The sequence below is a fragment of the Myotis myotis genome, unplaced genomic scaffold, assembly GCF_014108235.1.
Source record: "Myotis myotis isolate mMyoMyo1 unplaced genomic scaffold, mMyoMyo1.p scaffold_m19_p_1, whole genome shotgun sequence".
NCBI lineage: Eukaryota > Metazoa > Chordata > Mammalia > Chiroptera > Vespertilionidae > Myotis > Myotis myotis.
This window is the reverse complement of record NW_023416313.1, coordinates 129,379,827-129,392,712: the sequence shown is the minus strand read 5'-3', so window position 1 is coordinate 129,392,712 and position 12,886 is coordinate 129,379,827. Positions and strand designations below refer to the sequence as shown.

The 12,886-nt window shown below is 36.8% G+C and overlaps 2 pseudogenes; both read left to right on the top strand.

The window, feature by feature from the left end:
• The first annotated feature begins 5,135 nt into the window (after nucleotides 1-5,135).
• Nucleotides 5,136-5,562, top strand: LOC118670604 (annotated as a pseudogene).
• Nucleotides 5,563-6,942: 1,380 nt separating this feature from the next.
• LOC118670544 lies at nucleotides 6,943-7,597 on the top strand (annotated as a pseudogene).
• The last annotated feature ends 5,289 nt before the right edge of the window (nucleotides 7,598-12,886 follow it).

Genomic DNA, 12,886 nt, shown 5'->3' with positions numbered 1-12,886 from the left:
ATTACTTCACATAAAATTGCTTTGAATTTCTGTATTTGTTTTCAGCACACAAAGTACTGTTTAAAAAGTGGCTACAAAGGATTAATAGCATTTTATCAGGTTATAGAAACATTAGAAGCCACTTAAAAGAATCACATATGTAACCTCAGTGTACTGAAATGTTTGGGAACTAACTGTGCAAGCATCACCAGGAAAATAACTTTGCATGCATCAGCTCTGTAAACAGACAGTCTAGGTTAGTGCTTTAAAAAGCAGGCAAGGAGGTTTTATGGAAAAATATTAAGTACTGTGTATGTTTGTCATAAGTTGCAAATGATTAACTAAATTAAGCTGAATGTAAATAATGTGTATGAAATGAAAAGCCTGTACAGAATGAAATTACCAATGTTAGTTTCTACGATTAAAAAGCTAAGGAATTTCTGAGAATTTTAAGGTTTTGTAAAACACCAATTCATCATCATTGGTTTTAAAAGGAGGTTATAGAAGAGAATAATAGAAACAAGGAGATGATGTGAATACTAAGAATTAAATTTAAATAATAGTGTAAATCCTTTAACTGTCAACAGTGTATATTTCTAACATTAAAGTTACCATGTGGCTGTGTTTCACTAACATTAAAAACACATCTAGAGAGATCCAGGATGGCAGTGGAGTAGGTGGAAGTTACACTGACCTACTCCCAGGATCAAACTGGAATTACAGTTAATATAGAACAGTCAACCTGAATCACAAACTGAAGACTAGCTAAAAAGAAATCTTATAAGTGGGGATTTACAGAAGAAGCCACTTTGCTACTGTTAGGGAAGGGGAGACAGTTAAAGGTCTAGCCGCGTACCCACATGCAGTGCCTAAGAATCCAGGGGAATATCTCAGCTGTAAAGGCTCCCCTTAGGAGTGTGGGGTCTCAACCCCATCCCTGGCCCCCAAGCCCAGAGGACCAGAGCCCAGCAGAGGAGACCACATAACATCTGGCTGTGAAAATCAGCAGGGATTCTGCCCACCAGGGACAGACAGGAGTCAGATTCCCTTTTAAAAGGCCAGCAAAAAATCTCATTCATAGCCACTCACCTTGAGCTCCAATGGAGGGAGGGTGGCTGGGAATAGAATAGTGTTGTGCAAGGAGAGACTGGGTTGTGCGGCTCTAAGGGAGAGAGCTGAAGGAGACAGCCCTCAAGGTCCCTGTGCTGAGTCCCTCAGTTACAGACACCATCTTTCTTGGGTCTAGCACTCCCTTCCATATGGTATCAGCCTGGGGAATGCAATAGCTCCACCCTTCCTCCTCCCTGTCACCCTCCCCTATGGAGTTCACACCCTGTGGAAGAGCCAGCTGCCTGGGGTATAGAGGTATGGGAAGACTCAGGGGTATCAGAGACTGAGTTGTGTGGCTCTGGGGTGGGAGACATTCCCTACACCTTCCCATGAGCCTGACCAATGACAACCCTTCATGGGAGATCTAATAGCCCCATTCTCCAGACTCCTGGGGGCCCCAACCTCTTGAGCTCAGGATTTTCACAAGGTTTCCACTCCAGACTTGAGTTCTGTGGCTCTAGGAATGGCCCACTTTTCCCTCGCACACCTGACTGGTACAGAGACCTCCATCACATAGCCAAATCTTGGTCTATTTGGGCCTGATGAACTCTTCTTGCCTCTTCCTGATGACACCCTGAGGTTCCAACCCACTACAAAGGTCTGTGGACTTGTGTTGAGTGGCCTCAGATCCAACAGTGGCACCAAGTTTAAATCTGTATCAGCCTGGTGAACACTGCCCCTACCTGGTAACTCACTGAAAGCCTACTTTACACAACTCTAGTATTGCCAAAGGCTCTTTCAGTAACAGCTGAACAGGCAGCCAACAGGTGAAGAGGCAGCTGGCAGTGGATCTAAGGTGCCTTAGGCCTTGGCTGACCAACACCCAGGTTTGGTCCTGGTGGGAGCCGGCCTTGGTGCAAAACTTGGTCCTTCCCATGCACACCCAGCCTCAGCAGAGGTCGCTATACATTGTGGATCACTTTGTAGCTCCAAAAAGATTGCCCAGGATCAATCACAGGCAGAATCTGATATTGACCTGCACCAGAGTCCCAAGAGGCCCCAAAACCAACAACCTGGGGGCCAGCTTCAGAAAACATCAGAGCAGGATCCAATTAGCTTCACGAGTGGCATATCTAAAGGGAGATCTCATCAGGCACAAGAATCAGCTGAGGCAAATTCTGCTTCATGGGGTCAGTACCAGCACAGCAGGTCATACATTGTGATCAGGGTCAATCCGCAGTCACCAGCCTCAGGGTCAGCCCCATGCCAGACAGGCCAACAGCAATTCAGACTCAGCTACAATGGGAGGGCTCACATAACCCACCCAGGGACATCCCTGGAACAACCAGCTCAGGTGATCAGGGAGACTGCATCACTGGGTCCCACTGGACACCTACTACATGAGGCCACTCTACCAAGATGGGGAGACATTGCAGATCTACCTAATACACAGAAACAAACACAGAGGCAGTCAAAATGCCCCAACTCAATGGGCAGGAGAAAAACATGCCCCAACTCAATGGGCAAAAACTAAAACCATTTTCCCTAAGAACTGGAATAAGACAGGAATGCCCACTCTCACCTCTCCTGTTCGATATAGTATAGGAGTGGTGAGAGTGGGCATCCCTGCCTTATTTATAGCCATAGCAATGAAGATGAAATAAAAGGCATAGACAAGAAGATGAAATAAAAGGCATCCAAATTGGAAAAGAAGAAGTAAAACTGTCATTATTTGTAGATGGTGTGATATTGTACATAGAAAACCCTATGAACTCCATCAAAAATCTACTAGAACTAATAAATGAATTTGGCAATGTAGCAGGATACAAAATTAACACCCAGAAATCTATGGCTTTTTATACACCAATAATGAACTCACAGAAAGAGAAACTAAAAAACAAAAACTAAAAACAAAAAAACAATAACAAAAAAACACAACTCAATTTACCATTGCAACAAAAAAATTAAGATACCTAGGAATAATTTTAACCAAGGAGGTAAAGGACCTATACTCAGAAAATTACAGGATGCTGAAAAAAGAGATAGAAAGGAAGACATAAACAAATGGAAGAATATATTGTGTTCATGGATTGGAAGAATCAACATCATTAAAATGTCCATACTACCCAAAACAATCTATAGATTCGATGCAATCCATATTAAAATACCAATGACATATTTCACAAACCTAGAAAAAACTCTCCAAAAATTCATCTTGAATAAAAAGGACCCCGAATAGCTCCAGCAATCTTGAGAAAGAAAAACAAAGTTGGAGGGATCACAATACCAGATATCAAGCTATTCTACAAAGCCACTGTTCTCAAAACTGCTTGGTACTGGCACAAGAACAGACATACCATAGACCGATGGAGCAGAACAGAGAACCCAGAGTTCAACTCAAGCCATTATGCTCAATTAATATTTGACAAAGGAGGCAAGAGTATACAATGGAGTCAAGACAGTCTCTTTAATAAATGGTATTGGGAAAATTGGACAGATTACATGCAAAAAAAAGGAAACTAGACCACCAACTTACACCATACACAAAAATAAACTCAAAATGGATAAAGGACTTAAACGTAAGACAGGAAACCATAAAAATCCTAGAAGAAGCCATACGTAGCAAAATAGCAGACATTTGTCATAGCAATATCTTTACCGACACAACTCCTAGGGCAATGGAAACTAAGGAGAAAATAAACAAATGGGACTACATCAGAATAAAAAGCTTCTGCACAGCAAAAGAAACCATCAACAAAACAACAAGAAAGCGCACTGCATGGGAGAACATATTTGCCAATGTTATCTTCGATAAGGGTTTAATCTCCAAAATTTATAGGGAACTCATACAACTTAACAAAAGGAAGATAAACAATCCAATCAAAAAATGAGCAAAGGACCTAAATAGACACTTTTTGAAGGAAGACATAAGGAAGGCCAAGAGACATATGAAAACATGCTCAAAGTCACTAATAATCCAAGAGATGAAAATCAAAACAACAATGAGGTATGATCTCACACCTGTCAGAATGGCTATCATCAACAAATCAACAAATGATTAGTGCTGGCGAGGATGTGGAGAAAAAAGAACCCTCATGCACTGCTGGAGGGAATGCAGACTGGTGCAGCCACTATGGAAGACAGTATGGCATTTCCTCAAAAAATTAAAAATGGAACTTTTAATTTGACCCAGTAATCTCACTTCTAGGACTATATCCCAAGAAACTCCAATCAGAAAGGATATATGCACCCCTATGTTCATAGCAGCACAATTTAAAATAGCTAAGATTTGGAAACAGCCTAAGTGCCCATCAGCAAATGAGTGGATTAAAAAACTGTGGTACATCTACACAATGGAATACTATACTCTTGTAAAAAAAGAAGGAATTCTTACCATTTGCAACAGCATAGATGGAACTGGAGAGCATTATGCTAAGTGAAATAAGCCAGTCAGTGAAAGATAAATATCACATGATCTCACTCATTTGTGGAATATAATGAACAACATAAACTGATGAACAAAAACAGAACCAGAGTCATAGAACCATTGAATAGACTGCCCAACCTATCAGGGAAGGCAGGGGGTGAGTAGGTAAGAGATCAACCAAAGGACTTGTATGCATGCATATGAGCAAACCCAGTGGACACAGATGGGGGGTGAGGGTGGTTAGTGCACATGCTGGGGGGTGGGGGTGCCTGGGGATGTCAATGGGGGGAAAAAGGAGACTTATGTAATACTTTAAACAATAAACAATTTAAATTTAAAAACTAATAATAAATAAAAGTTTTTTTAAAAAAAGAAAGAAAGAAAGAACAGGAGAAATCTCCAGATAAATAAATAGCTAGAAGAAGCATGTGGATTGAACCAATGATTTGGAAGACAAGGTAACAAAAAACACCCAATCAGAGAAGCAAAAAGAATAAAGTATTTTAAAAAACAAGGATAGTTTGACTACTGTGTGTTCTGGAACACCAGTGTGTGGACATTTTGTTCCTGCTGGTGGTGGCAGTCTTCATTTCTGCTAGCGGTGTGGAGTTGGTGACTGCGGCAGCTGGGCTGGAATGAACCATGCTCTTGGTAGAGGCAGGGGAGCTGAGCCGGAGCAATGGCCAGTACAATGGTAGCAGTTGGATTGACCATTGTTGCTGCAGAATTTTCAGGCTGTTGTTTTGCAAGCCATGAAGCATATGGAGCCTCAAGTCAAACAAGTTTTTCAAAGTCTCCCAAAATCTGTAAGACTTCCTAAACATTTTTGCTAATTTTCTGCTGCCTGTGTATGAAGTTTAGAACTACACTTGAAGAGTGCCTTCAGTGGTGGCTATTACAGAGATGGGTTCAAATCCAAAGTGATAAAACAAAAAGCAGCATTAATACAAAGTGTAAGTCATATTGCCAATAAAGGAAAAATAAGAGATGCTCATTAATGAATTATGCTTTTAAATCACCTGGACAAGGGAGGATCTCCTTATATAGCAGCCAAAATCAATGCAGCTAAAGATTTACTAGAAGGTCAAGCTAAAAAAGTGAAGTAAATGTCTGATGAATTTTAAGTTCTTGTTAGTTATGTATATGAGAACCAGCTTTTTATAATAAAATGTCCTGAAGCTATACATTTTAAAAATGATTTAGCATGAACTAAGTCAAAGCCTTGGTATACATTTCTTGTTTACATTTGAGGATTTTAAATCAAATTATAGAATATTATAGATTGATACTCAATAATTATGGATACATACCATTTGACTAGAAATATTGTTCATTACTCATTTAGTAAATAATTTGGTACTTACTTCAAGGCAAAGTGAACATGAAAGTCTCTCCTCTCAAGGAACCCCAATTTAATCAGACCCATAAACTAGTAATTAAAATACAATGTGATACATATTATGGTGGAATTAGTACAGGTTGTTATAGTAGACTCAGCTCATTGGGAGGAAAGAATGTCAAGGTACAGAGAGCTGGCTCAGCTGCTTGGAACTGTGAATTTAAAAGTTAGTTTAGTCACAACTTTGACTAAAAAACTGATGATGTTATGTATCATATTACTGTCAGAATTCAGATTTCATACATTAAAAATGATAAAAGATGAGAGTATGTCATTTCTAATCAAGAAAATACTTACAGTGTATTCAGCTAGCCCTTTTAAGAAACTGACCATTTATAAAAATTATTTTTTACATAATCAAAAGTTTTGCATTTGTTATGACCAAGCTTAAACACAATTAGCTAAACTGAAATGCCCTGTTATCAAAATACTTAGCTTGGACTCTGAGAATTTGTACAATGATATATTTAAATGATATTTGAGGGCAAATGGCTAACTATTGGTCTAACGTATGTAAAGGTCTTAACAAAAGGACTTATATAAAACACCCAAGGGAGGTAGCTAGCCAGTATCTACGTTTAGCTTTAAAATGATAATGTATGCTACCTGCCATCTAAATTTTATTAAGTCATCTTAAAGTTCTTAATAATGGAGAAGAGACTTTCAAGATAGAAATAATGGAAGCAATTATATTTAGTGTTGGAATGTGTTTATGGGGTGTTTCAAAGGTGGGGTATATCTGCTTTGTGTTTATTTTCCATCTTGTTTAAAATCTGATCAAATCTATTTGTTACGTTTTAAGAGTATGAAGAGGCATCCATGGCTTTTGTGTAGAATAAATCTTTTTAGTTATTTCCAGGGGGAAAGGGTATTAAGATACAGTTGATTTGTTATTTGAAGTAGTTATGTTCTAGAAAGTTGCTGAAAATACTGAACCACTGTTCCTAGGGAAAATACAGGTTCCTATAAGCCTCTGGTCACATCACATTTTTGTCAACCAGTCAATATAAAACCTTGTTTTATGTGTGTTTGTTTAATTAGAAAAAGAAAATAAAACAAGGATAGTTTAAGGGACCTTTGGGATAACATGAAGTATAATAACATCTGCATCATAGGGATAACAGAAGGAGAAAAGAGACATCAAGGGATCAAGAGTGTATTTGAGGCAGGTCTGCAGCCAGGCAGCCCAGGTTCCCCAAGCCACTAGGTGGCCTGGCCCTCAGGCACCCAGCACACGCCCAGCACTGCGCCACGAAGCCCAAGAGGAAGGTCAGCTCTGCGGAAGGGGTGGTCAAGGAGAGTCGAATAGGAGGTTGGCCAGGTTGTCAGCCAAACCTGCTCCTGCAAAAGTGGAAACGAAGCCCAAAAAGGCGGCAGGAAAGGATAAGTCTGCAGACAAAAAAGTGCAAACAAAAGGGAAAAGGGGAGCAAAGGGAAAGCAGGCAGAAGTGGCTGACCAGGAACCTAAAGAAGATCTACCTGCGGAAAACAAAGAAATTAAAAATGTGGGGAGTCCAACCTCAGATGAAGCAGGAGAAAAAGAAGCCAAGTCTGATTAATGTCATATACCATGTCTTATCAGTGGTCCCTGTCTCCCTTCTTGTACAATCCAGAGGAATATTTTTATCAACTATTTTATAAATGCAAGTTTTTTAGTAGCTCTAGGAAAATTTTTAAGAAGGAGGGAATTCCACCTCACCACATTTTTTTAAGTGTAAATGCTTTTTTTTAAGAGGTGAAATCATTTGCTGGTTGTTTATTTTTTGGTATAACCAAGAAATAGTGGGATAATGAATATGGGAAACTTTGATTGTCTTGGGTGTCAGCTTAACATTCATAGGTGGCAGTAGTTTTTATATCTTATAATACAAAGCATACTAAATGACAATTTGGAGTCAGTCATGCATTTTCTATGTCTTAAACTTTTTAAATTACTTCTATTCACATGTTTTTGGTAGAATTGTTTCCTAAAGAAAACTATTCCTTGATCTTGGCTTCCCTGTCAGAATTTTGTGCATCTGTAACATCTTTGGTGTGGTAGTCCAGGTTTCCTAGTAACTTTGTCAATGTGTTGTAAAAGATTGAAAATTTGATTATGTAGTATATATGATATTAAATTGTGAATTAGTGGGACTTTGATGTAACAGCGTATCAACATTTGAAGATATTGGTACTTAATACTCTATTAAGGAAAGTTAGTCTCTAAATTTTAAGCTGGAAAGTCACTGGAATAACTGTTTAGAAAAGAATCACAACTACATGACTACATTTTTGGTACGTATGTTAAGAATTGTGTACAAATTGAAATGTCTTTGTACTGATCCTCAAAACAATAAAATCTCAATTATAAAAGAATTATTTGAGGCACATGGAAAAAAAAAGAGTGTATTTGAAGAAATAATGACTAAAAACTTCCCTTTTCTGTTGAGGGAAAAAGACACACAAACCTAGAAAGCATAGAGAGTCCCAAACAAGATTAACCCAAAAATGCACACACCGAGATATGTCATGGTTAAAATGGCAAAAGTTAAATAAATAAAAAGAGAGAATCTTAAAAGCAGCAAGAGAAAGTTATCTACAAGAGATTTCTCATTAGACTATCAGCTGATTTGCCAACAGAAACATTTTAGACCAGAAGGGATTGACATGAAATATTCAAAGTATTAAAAAGCAACAACCTACAACCAAGGCTATTGTACCCAGCAAGCTAACATTTAAAAAACTGAAGGAGCAAAAAGAGCTTTCTAGGAAAGAAAAAGCTAAATGGGGTCATTACCACAAACCAATATTACAGGAAATGTTAAAAGGTCTTCATTAGGAGGAAGAAAGGAAAAAAAAAACAAAACCCAGGAACATAGTTATTAAAAATGGCAATAAATACATACCTATCAATAATCAACTTATATTGATAAATGGCTCAAATGTTCCAATCAAAAGACACTGAATAACAAAACAAGACCCATATATATGCTGTCTACAAGAGACCCACCTCAGAACAAAAGTTGCACACAAAATAAAAGTAAAAAGATAGAAAGGATATTTCATGCAAGTGGAAATGAAAAAAAAAAATGGGGTCGCAATACTTAAAACAGAATAGACTTTAAAACAAAGACTATAATAACAAAGGAGGATACCACATAATGATAAAGGTGTCAATCCAACAAGAGAATATAACCATTTTAAGAGTGTATGCGCTCAACATAGAAGCACCTAAATATATAAAGCAAATCTTGATGAACATAAAGGAAAGACTAACAGTAATACATAGTCATAGTCATAGTAGGGGATTTAATATCCCACTGCCATAAATGACTAGATCTTCCAGACAGTAAATCAACAAGAAAATGCCATCCTTAAATGACATGCTACATCAGATGCATTTAATTGATATATATTATTTTCAAGTGTACATGGAACATTTTCTAGAATAGACCACGTGTTAGGACACAAAACAGTCTCAATAAGTTTAAGAAGATCTGAAATCATATCAAGCATCTTCTCTGACCACAATGGTATGCACCTATACATCAATTACAAGAAAAAAAAACCCTGAAAAACATACTAACACATAAAAGCTAAATAACATGTTACTAAACAATGAATGGGTTAGCAATGAAATCAAGGAAGAAATTAAAAGATACCTTGAGATAAATTAAAATGACAACACAACACACCCAAATCTATGGTACACCACAAAAGCAGTCCCAAGAGGGAAATTTATAGCATAAAAGGCCTACCTTAAGAAACAAGAAATTTTTCAAATAAGCAATCTAACCTTAAATTAAAGGAACTAGAAAAATAACAACAAAGTCCAAGTAAATAGAAGGAAGAAAACAATAAAATAAAAGCAAGAGTAAACAAAATAAAGTCTAAAAAAAAACAACAAAACACCACGATACAAAAGATCAATGAAACGAAGAGCTGATTCTTTTAAATATAAGCAAGATTGATAAACCTTTAACTAGACTCATCAAGAAAAAAATAGAGAGGATCCAAATAAACAAAATCAGAAATGAAAGAGAGATAACAAGGATTATAAGAAGACTATAGGCCCAGTGCATGAATTCGCTGTTACATCAAAGTCCCACTAATTCACAATTTAATGTCATATATACTACATAATCAAATTTTCAATCTTTCATAGCACATTGACAAAGTTACTAGGAAACCTGGACTACCACACCAAAGATGTCTTCACCCCCATATTGCCTGTGTCCATGGGCTATGCATATATGTATACAATTCTTTGGTTTATCTCTTCTCATCCTCCCACTCCCAACATCGAGGTATGTCAGTCTGTTCTATGCCTCCATGCTTCGGGTCTTATTTTATTGGTCAATTCATTTGATTCATTGGAGTCCACAAATAAGTAACATCATGTGATATTTGTCTTTCTCAGATTGGCTTATTTCACTTAACATAATAGTCCTCCATGTACTTCCATGCTGTCCCAAAGGGTAAGAAATCCCTCTTTTTTACAGCTGCAAAGTATTCCATTGTGTAAATGTTCCACAGTTTGTTTTATCCACTCATCTACTGATGGCTCTTGGGCTGTTTCTAAATCTTAGCTATTGTAAAAAACACTGCCATGAACATAGGGGTGCATATATTCTTTCTGACTGGTGTTTCTGGGTTTTTAGGATATATTCCCAGAAGTGGGATCACTGGGTCAAATGGAAGCTCCCTTTTTAATTTTTGAGGAAGCTCCATACTGTTTTTCATAGTGGCTGCACCAATCTGCATTCTCACCAGCAGTGAACTAGTGTTCCCTTTTTTCCACATCCCGCCAGCATTTGTTGTTTGTTAATTTTTTTTATGATAGCCATTCTGATAGGTGTGTGGTGATATCTCACTATGGTTTTAATTTGCATTTCTCTGATGATTAGTGACTTTGAGCATTTTTTCGTATGTCCTCTTTGGAGAAATGTCTATTCAGGACATCAGCCTATTTTTTAATTACATTGTTTTTCTTTCTTTTGTAAAGTTGTATGAGTTCCTTATATATTTTGGGTATTAAATCTATATCAGATGTATCATTGGCAAATATGTTCTCCCAAAGAGTGGGTTCCCTTTTCATTTTGATGGTAGTTTCTTTTGCTCTACAGAAGCTTTTTTTTTAATGTAGTCTCATTTGTTTTTCTCCTTAGTTTCCATTGTCCTAGAAGATGTATGCATAAACATATTGTTACTAGAGATGTATGAGATTTTGCTACCGATGGTTTCTTTTAGGATTTTTATGGTTTCACAACTTACATTGAAGTCTTTTATCCATTTTTAGTTTATTTTTTAGTTCAGTGTAAGTTGGCGGTTTAGTTTTATTTTCTTGCATGTAATCTGTCCAACTTTTTCAACACCATTTATTGAAAAGACTCTCTTGACTCCATTGTAAGCTCTTGCCTTCGTTGTCAAATATTAATTGAGCATAATGGCTTGGGTCAATTTCTAGGTTCTCTGGCCAGTTCCATTGATCTATATGCCTGTTCTTGTACCAATATCAGGCTGTTTTGATTATGGTGGCTTTGTAGTATAACTTGATATCTGATATTGTGATTCCTACAACTTTGTTCTTTCTCAAGATTGCTGTGGCTATTTGGGGTTCTTTTTGGTTCCATATACATTTTTTGTAGAGTTTGTTTTAGATCTGTGAAATATGCTGTGGGTATTTTAATAGGGATTGCATTGAATCTGTAGATTGCTTTTGGTAGTAGGGACATTTTAATGATGTTAATTCTACCAATCCATGAACACATTATATTCTTCCACTTGTTTATATCTTCCTCTATCTCTTTTTTCAAAGTCCTGTAGTTTATTGAATACAAGTCTTTTATCTCCTTGTTTAAGTTTATTCCTAACTATCTTAATTGTTTTGTTACAATGGTAAATGGGATTGTTTGTTTAGTTTCTCTTTTAATAATTCATTATTGATGTATAAAAAAGCCATTGATTTCTGGATGTTGATTTTGTGTCCTACTACATTACCAAGTTCATTCATTAAATCTAGTAGCTTTTTGGTGGAGTCTTTAGGGTCTTCTATTTATAATATCATGTCATCTGAAAATGAGAGTTTATTTCCTCCTTTCCAATTTGGATGGCTTTTATTTCTTCTTCTTGTCTGATCACTGTGGCCAGGACTTCCAGTACTGTGTTGAATAAGAGTGGTGAAAGCGGACATCCCTGTCTTGTCCTGTTCTTAGTGGAAATAGTTTTAGTTTTTGCCAATTGAATATGATGTTTACTGTAGGTTTGTCACATATGAACTTTATTATGTTGAGATATGCTCCCCCTATTCCCACGTTGCTGAAAGTTTTTATCAAAAATGGGTGTTAAATTTTGTCTAATGCTTTTTCTGTGTCTATTGATATGATCGTGTGATATTTGTCTTTCAACTTGTTTATGTGATATATCACATTTATGGATTTGTGAATATTGTGCCAATCTTGCATCCTGTAACAAATGCCACTTGGTCATGGTGTATGATCTTTTTAATATATTGCTGAATCAGATTTGCTAAAGTTTTGTGGAGCATTTTAGCATCTATGTTCATCAGGGATATTGGTCTGTAATACTCTTTCTTTGTAATGTCTTTGTCTGGTTTTGGAATTAGGATGATGCCTCATAAAAAAAACTTGGGAGTATTCCTCCTCTTGGATTTTTTGCAATAGTTTGAGTATAGGTGTTAATTCTTCTTTGAATGCTTGGTAAAACTCCCCTGTGAGAGCTATCTGGACCTGGGCTTTTGTTTGTTGGGAGTTTGTGTTTTTTTTGTTTGTTTGTTTGTTTTAATACTGCTTCTATTTCCTGAGTTGTTATTGGCCTATTCGGGTTTTCTGATTCTTTCTGATTCAGTTTTGGGATGTTGTATTTTTCTAGGAATTTGTCCATTTTGTCAAGATTGTCCAGCTTGTTGGCATATAGTTGTTCATAGTATTTTCTTACAATTCTTTGTATTTCTGTAATGTCAGTTGTTACTTCATCACTTTTGTTTCTGATTTTATTTATTTGGGTCCTCTCTCTTTGTTTCTTTTTTAAAA